This window comes from Leuciscus leuciscus (assembly GCF_965113295.1).
Source record: "Leuciscus leuciscus genome assembly, chromosome: 25".
NCBI lineage: Eukaryota > Metazoa > Chordata > Actinopteri > Cypriniformes > Leuciscidae > Leuciscus > Leuciscus leuciscus.
Window position 1 is genome coordinate 3781576 of NC_138724.1, and position 10869 is coordinate 3792444.

At 36.6% G+C, this 10869-nt stretch overlaps 2 long non-coding RNA genes across 3 annotated transcripts; one reads left to right on the plus strand and one right to left on the minus strand.

Annotated features, from left to right (window-relative positions):
* Positions 1-2284: 2284 nt before the first annotated feature.
* On the plus strand, positions 2285-6532 carry LOC309490622. 2 transcript variants are annotated; one of them, XR_014202775.1, is made up of 5 exons: positions 2285-2493; positions 3172-3273; positions 4029-4156; positions 4308-4423; positions 6096-6532. It is a non-coding gene; the product is annotated as an uncharacterized lncRNA (long non-coding RNA). The 2 variants fall into 2 exon arrangements; XR_014202776.1 differs by having other exon boundaries at positions 4311-4423.
* A 125-nt stretch (positions 6533-6657) lies between these two features.
* On the minus strand, positions 6658-8158 carry LOC309490935. The gene is made up of 3 exons (XR_014202886.1): positions 8118-8158; positions 7951-8008; positions 6658-7834 (listed from the first exon to the last, which is right to left on the minus strand). It is a non-coding gene; the product is annotated as an uncharacterized lncRNA (long non-coding RNA).
* Positions 8159-10869: the final 2711 nt, after the last annotated feature.

Below are 10869 nucleotides of genomic sequence, written 5' to 3' on the forward strand. Positions count from 1 at the left end.
CAATATGGGGTATATTCGCTAATGTTGATCCAGGACCATCATGACCATTTCAATATATTCGCTAATGTTGATCCAGGACTATCATGACCATTTCAATATGGAGTAGATTCGCTAATGTTGATCCAGGACCATTATGACCATTTCAATATGGGGTAGATTCGCTAATGTTGATCCAGGACCATCATGACCATTTCAATACGGGGTAGATTCGCTAATGTTGATCCAGGACCATCATGACCATTTCAATACGGGGCAGATTCGCTAATGTTGATCCAGGACTATCATGACCATTTCAAAAATGAGGTAGATTCGCTAATGTTGATCCAGGACCATCATGACCATTTCAATATGGGGTATATTCGCTAATGTTGATCCAGGACCATCATGACCATTTCAATATGGAGTAGATTCGCTAATGTTGATCCAGGACCATCATGACCATTTCAATATGGGGTAGATTCGCTAATGTTGATCCAGGACCATCATGACCATTTCAATATGGAGTAGATTCGCTAATGTTGATCCAGGACCATCATGACCATTTCAGTATGGGGTAGATTCGCTAATGTTGATCCAGGACCATCATGACCATTTAAATATGGGGTAGATTCGCTAATGTTGATCCAGGACCATCATGACCATTTCGATATGGGGTAGATTCGCTAATGTTGATCCAGGACCATCATGACCATTTCAATATGGAGTAGATTCGCTAATGTTAATCCAGGACCATCATGACCATTTCAATATGGGGTAGATTCGCTAATGTTGATCCAGGACCATCATGACCATTTCAATATGGGGTAGATTCACTAATGTTGATCCAGGACCATCATGACCATTTCAATACAGGGTATATTCGCTAATGTTGATCCAAGACCATCATGACCATTTCAATACGGGGTAGATTCGCTAATGTTGATCCAGGTCTATCATGACCATTTCAATATGGGGTAGATTCGCTAATGTTGATCCAGGACCATCATGACCATTTCAATACGGGGTAGATTCGCTAATGTGGCTCCAGGACCATCATGACCATTTCAATACGGGGTAGATTCGCTAATGTTGATCCAGGACCATCATGACCATTTCAATATGGAGTAGATTCGCTAATGTTGATCCAGGACCATCATGACCAATTCAATATGGGGTAGATTCGCTAATGTTGATCCAGGACCATCATGACCATTTCAATATGGAGTAGATTCGCTAATGTTGATCCAGGACCATCATGACCATTTCAATATGGAGTAGATTCGCTAATGTTGATCCAGGACCATCATGACCATTTCAATATGGGGTAGATTCGCTAATGTTGATCCAGGACCATCATGACCATTTCAATACGGGGTATATTCGCTAATGTTGATCCAGGACCATCATGACCATTTCAATATGGGGTATATTCGCTAATGTTGATCCAGGACCATCATGACCATTTCAATATGGGGTATATTCGCTAATGTTGATCCAGGACCATCATGACCATTTCAATACGGGGTATATTCGCTAATGTTGATCCAGGACCATCATGACCATTTCAATATGGGGTAGATTCGCTAATGTTGATCCAGGACCATCATGACCATTTCAATATGGAGTAGATTCGCTAATGTTAATCCAGGACCATCATGACCATTTCAATATGGGGTATATTCGCTAATGTTGATCCAGGACCATCATGACCTTTTCAATATGGGGTATATTCGCTAATGTTGATCCAGGACCATCATGACCATTTCAATATGGGGTAGATTCGCTAATGTTGATCCAAGACCATCATGACCATTTCAATATGGAGTAGATTCGCTAATGTTGATCCAGGACCATCATGACCATTTCAATACGGGGTATATTCGCTAATGTTGATCCAGGACCATCATGACCATTTCAATATGGGGTAGATTCGCTAATGTTGATCCAGGACCATCATGACCATTTCAATATGGAGTAGATTCGCTAATGTTGATCCAGGACCATCATGACCATTTCAATACGGGGTAGATTTGCTAATGTTGATCCAGGACCATCATGACCATTTCAATACGGGGTAGATTCACTAATATTGATCCAGGACCATCATGACCATTTCAATACGGGGTAGATTCGCTAATGTTGATCCAGGACCATCCAACCCAGTCTCACGGCAGTTCGTGAAACGGTCACGTAATTTAATCTATTGATTAGTGACACGGACACGGACGCGTTTAATGGGAAGCATCTTTCGTGATCACAGCACGATTCTTTCTGCCTGTCGGGCTGCAGCAGAGAAGCTGTTTAATCAAAATTTATTCACGAGATCTTATCTTATCATGGTTTATGTATTTCTTTTAATGTTATTATTTCGGTCTTATTGCAAGGTAAGCTGGATTGCTTTGCTGTTTATTGATATTTTTTAAATTATATTTTATCAGTAGGAAATCGCGCTGAAGAAGTCTCGTTCCGAACACATTGCGATATTTGGCATCAGTTCACGTGTGTCAGATGTTGGTAAGTAGTAAATACGCTGTCCTAATAATGTGTGATATAATGTCTTTTCTGTTTGTCGATATTAATCAGATTAGCTCACGTTCAGTCACTGCATTATATTTGTCATCTCCACGGAGGCTTTGCATTTCATTGCTTTCTAATTCAAAACAGGGTGATTAAACACTGTCTGTCACGTGACGTGCTATAGGCCAAGACCTTATTCAGTTAATCATATTCATATCAGATTTAAAGTAGTACAATTAGTTCCAAAGTTGTATTTGTAGTAGAAGCACATTAAAAACAACACTTACCATGCTTTTACCACAGTAACATTAGTTTTACTGTGATAAGTGTAGTAAAAAGACATCAATCACAAAACTTACCATGCTTTTACCACAGTAACCCTAGTTTTACTGTAATAGGTGTGGTAAAAGGACAGTAACCACAAAACTTACCATGCTTTAAACCAGAGTAACTTTAGTTTTACTGTGATTGGTGTAGTTAAGGACAGTAATCACAAAACTTCAGTATTGGTAGTTTTAAAGTGATATTTGTTGTAATGCATATTAACCACAACACTTGCCATGCTTTTAATGCTTTATAATGTAACATCCAATATTTGTCAGGTAAATCAGTACTTTTCCCTTTAAATAATCCTATATATTATACATAATGATATTTTCTTTTCTCTTTTTTCAGCTGAAAAGACCAAAAGGACCTTTCGGACTCAGTCAGCCCATTATTGTATGAGGACAAGTAAACGGAGGAGACGGACAGCTGCAAAGGCAAATATTCGCAATGGTATGTATGTGTTGGTTTTAACCCTAAATCAAACATTTTATCAAGCATTTGTTGTTTCTTAAACCTTTTCTCACAAAACCCATAGCCCAATCAGTATGAACATAGTCTGAAAGTCTTAATAATTCACAAGATTTAACAAGTTGTCAAATTCGTACGATACTCGTACATATTTGTATACTCGTACATAATCCTGCAGCTTTTACTCCTAGTCCTAGTGCTGTCATTGGCCACTGCCTCAATTCCTGTACATATTTATCGCGATATTTGTAAATCAGTTGCGCCCCTTCTTGGAAAGTAGTCGGATGTCCCACACACTGTCAGAAAGTTGATATTAATTGCACTGTATTTATTAGAAAAATTAATTATAAATTGGTCCCCGTCTGTTTATGTTCCAGTGATACATGATGTCTCTCCACACCTCATAACCTACCTCTGTTTGCAAGAGTGGAAAAGCTAATCTGACTTGTCACATGACATCAGATACTCGATTATTTTGTCATAATCAGAACAGTTACACTGCTGATAACTGTCCTGTTTGCATGTAAAGCATGTTATTTTTAAACAAGTTCATATGATTATTGCTTGCTATTAAAGACATACTTTTATTCATAGAAATGCCCACATATCAGTGAACTTATTACATAAAAATGCTTTTAACATTTAATTATGCAACACTCTTTACAGAAGAAAATATCCTACAGTTATATATAAACTGCAAGTAATTTATTAAAATTACCTTCCTTTCTGTTTTGCAGGATTACTTAGTCGTTTTTTTTTTTTTTTAAGCTCTACAATATCAAACTCAACAGCTCTTTTAAGAGCCAACCCTCACAAGAGCTACTAGTGAGTCACAGCGAATCTTGCTCTGATCAGCCCTTCCCAGGTAAAGTTTCTAGAATATTTCAATCAGTATTTACTCATCTGCTCTGTCCTGAATCGTATGGTAAATTAACTTATTTATAACTGTCTTAATTTATGTTTCAAGAGCAATAGTAATTGCACATAGAGTAAGTCGAGACTTTCTTGTTTTACAGCAGAGAAGGAAGACCAGTCCTTATATCAACGCAAGCTAATCGAATAAGTCCTTTGTTTCGGGTGAGGAAGGAACATCTGGTGCCCAAAGAAGACAGAAAGCTGCGCGAGTCCATTGGTATGTCTTGTATTGAAACAATGCTGTAATATGTAGTACATCATTTGATGTTGACAATTTTACATTGTTCAGGTAATCACTTGGTTTTTGACCAAGTGAAGCTCTTGAAACAAGTGACAGAAGAGTATTTTTTCTTGAAATTATCAAGCATCACTAGCAAAGGCTCAAAAGAGACCATGCCTTTCTTAAAGATCTTTTAAAATAGGTTGCTGTTGATTATGGGTGAAACTGTTTTTCAGTACTTAGCTTATATTATGTGCTGCAATATTATACATATATATATATATATATATATGTATACAGTACAGGTCAAAAGTTTGGAAACATTACATTTTTTTTTTAATATTTTTGAAAGAAGTCTCTAATGCTTATCAAGGCTGCATTTATTTTATCAAAAATACAGAAAAAAACAGTAATATTGTGAAATATTATTACAACTTAAAATAATAGTTTTCTATTTGAATATACTTGAAAAAATTATTTATTCCTGTGATGCAAAGCTGAATTTTCAGGATCATTACTTCAGTGTCACATGTGACATCCAGTCTATCACATGATCCTTTAGAAATCATTCTAATATTCTGATTTATTATGAGTGTTGGACACAGTTCTGCTGCCTAATATATTTGATGAATAAAAGGTTAAAAAGAACTGCATTTATTCAAAATAAAAAAATATTTTCTAATAATATAAATCTTCTTTACTATCACTTTTTATCAATTTAACACATCCTTGCTGAATAAAAGTATTGATTTATTTCAAAAAAAGAAAGATAAAAAATTACTGACCCCAAATTACTGACTAGTAGTGTATATTGTTGTTACAAAAGATTTCTATTTTCTTTAAATTTGCTTCTTTTTTTAATTTATTTATATTTATATTTTTAAAAATATTAAGCAGCAGAACTGTTTCCAACTTTGATAATGAATCATCATATTAGAATGATTTCTAAAGGATCATGTGATAGACTGGAGTAATGATCCTGAAAATTCAACTTTGCATCACAGAAATAAATGATAATTTAAAGTATAATAAATTGAAAACCAATTATTTTAAATTGTAATAATATATCACAATCTTTTTTTTTTTTTTTTATCAAATAAATGCAGGCTTGATGAGCAGAAGAAACTTCTTTCAAAAACATTAAAAATAGTAATGTTTCCAAACGTTTGACCTGTACTGTGTGTGTGTGTGTGTGTGTGTGTGTGTGTGTGTGTGTGTATATATATATATATATATATATATATATATATATATATATATATAAATAAATTTACAAAGCAGCAGTCAGTACATTATATAATATACACATTGAAGTATTTTATTTATATATATATATATAAAATACTTCAATGTGTATATTATATAATGTACTGACTGCTGCTTTGTAAATTTATATAAGGAACAGGCAACTCTGGCCCTTTTGCATTCTACTTTTTGAGGCGGAGAGTGAACCTCCAACCCTAATTGAGCACATCTGAAAATTTTAACCAAAGTCTTCAGGTTTACTTCTAGACTATAGGCAGGAGGGTTTGAGGTCGGAGCTAAATCTGCAGGACAGTGGACGCTGAGGGCCAGAGTAAACCATCACTGCTTTAAATAACTCAGAACATAAGCTGACCCGACTGTCCATTAAACAACTTATTTTTAATGGTTTGTGTTTTACTTTCAGACCAGGACTGGAGAATGCCTGACAATGTGATTCTCTGGCACTCATTTTGTGGCTTCAGCAGCTGTGAATGGATTAATATGATGTTAATGTATTTTTGAAGACACATTTTTATTGATCTTGAATTTCATTTGTCTTTATGCTACTTTATCAACTTTATTGATAAATAAAGTGTTGTTTAATAAAGTATGGTGAATATTGTGTATTGAAAGTGGTGTTTGGTACAGTAAATATAATTTTTTTATTTGAGAAATTTTAATTTCTTATTCCTTTAGTTTAGTTCATAATTTAAAAACAACTACATATAATTAATTACCCTGATTCTTTTACTCAGGACATACAAATTTAGATCTGGTTAATGATATTTGGGACAACAATGCAACATAAGTTGCACATACTTGCATGTATGACAGTTTTCAGTGAAATAAAGGGAAACTGAATAACAAGAGGCTGCAGTGGGCTATCTTGCTATAAACACTTCAAGCATAATTGAAGATGATCCATGTTGATCATTACATCTACTACTGCATTTCAAATGAAAGTGTGGCAGGTGACACGAGGGCAGTAAGATGGGGTTTCTTAAAGGATTATAATTAATAAGATTGTATCATTCACACTCCGACTACGCCACTCTGGGAATTTCAACCAAAGAATGAGAATAGACCCCAACAAAAGGCACACACAGGTTCGTATCACCTAATAGAGTCAGAGACATGGGTCATCGTACAAAAATAGCTTTTATTGACAATTCTTAAAAGAGAACAGCATAAAAAGGATATAAAGCACTTTGTTCAAATTCAATGAACTTCTAAAGGTTTAGAACCAGGTCAAAGCAGGGACGAGAGGCACAGAGGCAGAGAGTCGTAGCATGCCACCCGCAGATGCAGGACCACTGCACTTCACTGTGTGCGCGCACACACACACACACACACACACACACACACACACACACACACACACACACACACACACACTCACACTCACACTCACACTCACACTCACACTCACACAGGTGTTAATACCAAGCACTGCACACGGTGAGAAAAGATACCGTCACCCAAATAAGAATCCTCTGCCCCTGGTGCTCAGGCCCTGCTAACACACACAAAAGATATATATCAAATATAAAAATAATCAAATACAGAAATAATCAGTTTGATAGCTAGAAGGATTATTGATGCTCAAATCAAAGTAACCAAAATAATTTTACAAATAATAAATTGAAAGCAACAGTTGATTGAAACTAAACCCAAATGTCAACGACGGCAAAATATATAAAGAAATCAATAAAGGAAACAAACCAAACTTCAGTCCAAATTATTAATCGAGCAAACAAGTCAAGCAATTTGAAGCAAAATAAAGCAAGTTAAAGAAATGAACTATTATTTCAGAAAATAATTGGAGAATAGATAATTCAACTTTAGAAGCAAAATCGAATACAAATGAAAGTGCAAGCAGAAAAAAAATCAAAATAAATTGAAATGAGAGAAGAGCAAAGATTGCAGTTCAGATTTTAGCACCAGTCTTTGTAGCTAATATCAGTCCAAAGAAAAATGAAAACTACATACAAGCCAAAAAGAAACTAAAAAAGATCGACTAAAGTCCCAAGTTGTAGTTGAATCTGTTGACAGTTAATACAGTTGAAACAGGACCAAAACAGGACAGCACTGCGGCCGTAAATGAACACGGAGCACCCCGACTGGAAGGCAGTTATAGCCCTTTACAGACCTATAAACAGGGCCCTATAAACAACATAAGATTGTTACTCTGCTAGATAAATTCTCTAGCAGAGTGAGATAAATTCTAAATGAGAATTTATCTCATTTAAGTGAGATAAATTCTCACTTAAAACTAATACCGATCGTCGAGGAAAATGAAACGTAGCTTTCTCTGGAGGGGAACTCAGGTTCTCACAACTGAGAAAGGGTACGGATTAGGACACACTTAAATACAAACTAGCACTTCAAAAACACGCATTTCCTACAACAGAGCACGATTAGCGAGAGATTAACAAACTCTCCCTACCTTCTCCAGCGTCCACATCCAGTACACGCATCCAGCACACGTAGAGCCCGAAGCCATTTGTTTTGAGAATAATGGCTGGCTGATGAAGTTATTGGCTGGCTAGCCGGCTCAGCCAAAACCTAAATGGCTGCTGCAGCCGCCAAACTTTTCATAGCTGCAAATGGCTGAAGCTGCCACTTCATGTCTACAGATGTCTATGTTATACTGATTTACTAGATCTCAATATTTCCAAGCAATGCATGGCTTACACTATATTTCTACAAAATGCAATACAATGTAATAAAGAAAACACCAGATTTTACTTTCACAACGTATGTACATATTTATTTTGTAGTCTGTATGCTACTAAACATTTTCAAATAGCGACGGCAGAGATCGCGGAGAAGTATGTTGATTAAGAACGCAAACTTTTGTTGAATTTATGAGAAATCTACAGACGCAAACAGACAAAGTGTAGTAAAATAAAGACCTAAATGTGTATTTCGGACTTTTTTTCACCACAAGTCTGAAAGAAGACATGTTATTGAAGACAAATATCCAAAAATCTCAAAATTGACCAGTAAAAAAACCCCGATGTTTTTGCCTGCCGTGTCTCTTAATATAAACACACACTGTTATCAGTATTATTTTGGACAAAGTTTTGCACATTTCACTTCAATGTACACTGAAGCATGCGTCGTGAATTAGCAATGTGGAAACGGTGGTTTGTTACTGCAGTAATATCACGTTCAGTGCTATAAATCTCTCCGTTCCAGAATATTTGGTTCATAACATCAATCTTTGATTCAGGTGTTTGTGCAACCGTGCCCTGAAGATTTAACAAAAGTCTGGGTAGGCCTAAGTAAAAAAAAAAAAGTAAGTAGGAATTAGGAAAGTATGTGAGAAGTGAGATCAAAATTACCTTGCTTGCTTCTTTCCGCCATTTCACCTCAGTGCGAGAAAAAAATGCATCGCTTCTTCTGTACGGAAAACGAGCAATTTTAATTGGTCGTCAATTCACTGTGAGTCTGTGTATCGTAGCAACGAGCACAAGACTGTGCTGTTATGAATCCAGTGGGAAAATAGATCTCGTGTATTGTTTATATATTTCGTGTTTGTATGTCTCTATGTGATAGAATTATTATTTGATGCAAATAATTCTAGCCGGCTCAGCCAAACTTTATCAGATGGCGGCTCAATTTGGCTTACGAAATTATTGGCTGGCGGCGGCTGAAATTCTAAATGGCGCAAATGGCGGCGCCTGGCGGCGGCTTCGGGGTCTAAGCACACGCAAATAACAATCGTAACGAGCTTGTGCAACGGAAGACAGAAGCACACTCTCCAAAGCAAAATGGTGTCTCTTAAAAGTACATTAAAAGAACACTTCGCATAACTAAATACTTCATGAGCTAAAAACAACTAGCAGCGCATTCTCCTTACCGGCTCGGGTGTTCGCATCCGGTTTCCAGTGAAGCAGTGACGGAAGCGCGTTAACGACGCAGCGATTCAAAACGTGACGCCTGACGAGCGGTAAATGCGTTGCGGTTTTAAAGTCCAGGAGCACAGATGATAGGCTAGAATGGCCATCAATAACAATGTGATGAAAAAAACAGGAACGCCCTTCCTGCCACAAAAGCATAGACATTACTGATGTCAGGTATATAAGCAGCAATCAGAGGGAGTGAAAAGGAAATTCTGGCACTGTTTTTTTGTTGTTTTACTGAATGTTGCATTATCCTTGTGTAATAGTAATAGTGTGTGTATATCTGTGTAGATTGTACTGCCCTTCCAGCCCCAGGGGCCCAGCAATGGCCCCCAGAAGAGCAAACAAATGCACATTTCAAATGGCTGTAACTGAAAGTCTGGTTTGTGTATCAAAGAGAAAGTCGGCAGGACAACTGCTTATGCTATGTTTAATAAATAATGTTGGCCACAGTTTTCAGACATATATGGAAAGCAGGCATAAAGGTTTTTTAAAAGTGCTCACAGTAAAATATAAAATTTCAGCCTGTCCCTCATATATGTCATAAACGTTTGCACAATGAACAAATTTAGATATCCAGTTGTCCATTAAAGATATTATTTAACATTTATTGTTTCATTACTAAACGTTTTAAACTACATAACCCACATATCTCTGCCATTCTATCAGTGGAACAGGAAACATGCAGGGCCGGCGCGTCCATATAGGCGAACTAGGCAATTGCCTAGAGCGGCACTTTTGTAAGGGCGGCAAAATGTGTGCCAATCGGGAATGAACAATTCACAAAATAGGCTATATGATTTGCTGAGCTGCCGCTGCGCCGCCCCGCCCCGCCCCGCCCCGTCCCCTGCTCTCACGAGTCATGACTGAGTGATGGGAAGTTCAGATAATTTTACTAACTCTCTTGTTCGATCTCGTTCATAAAAATGAACGAATCTTTATTTGAGTCATTTCGTTAATTTAAGTGGCTTTGAATGTTACACAGCCAAAATCCCCGATCACATCCACCTACGCATATAGTATATGTATATATTTGCTTCCTCTTGGCCTAAAGTGTTCCTGCAACGGGAGTGTTCTCTGGCTAGAGCGCAGAACAGCGGAGTTTGTATGGACAGAAGTGCATGCCTGAGCTTGTGTTTTGGGTTAAACTGCGTTGCTTTGACATTGTGGAAAATATATAGAAACAAAATATAGGCTATTAGCCTTTTTACCCATTATTATCAATCTAAATTAATTTAACTTAATTTCGTTTTTCTTTATGTAAATTTCGTTTTTCTTTATTTAAATTTC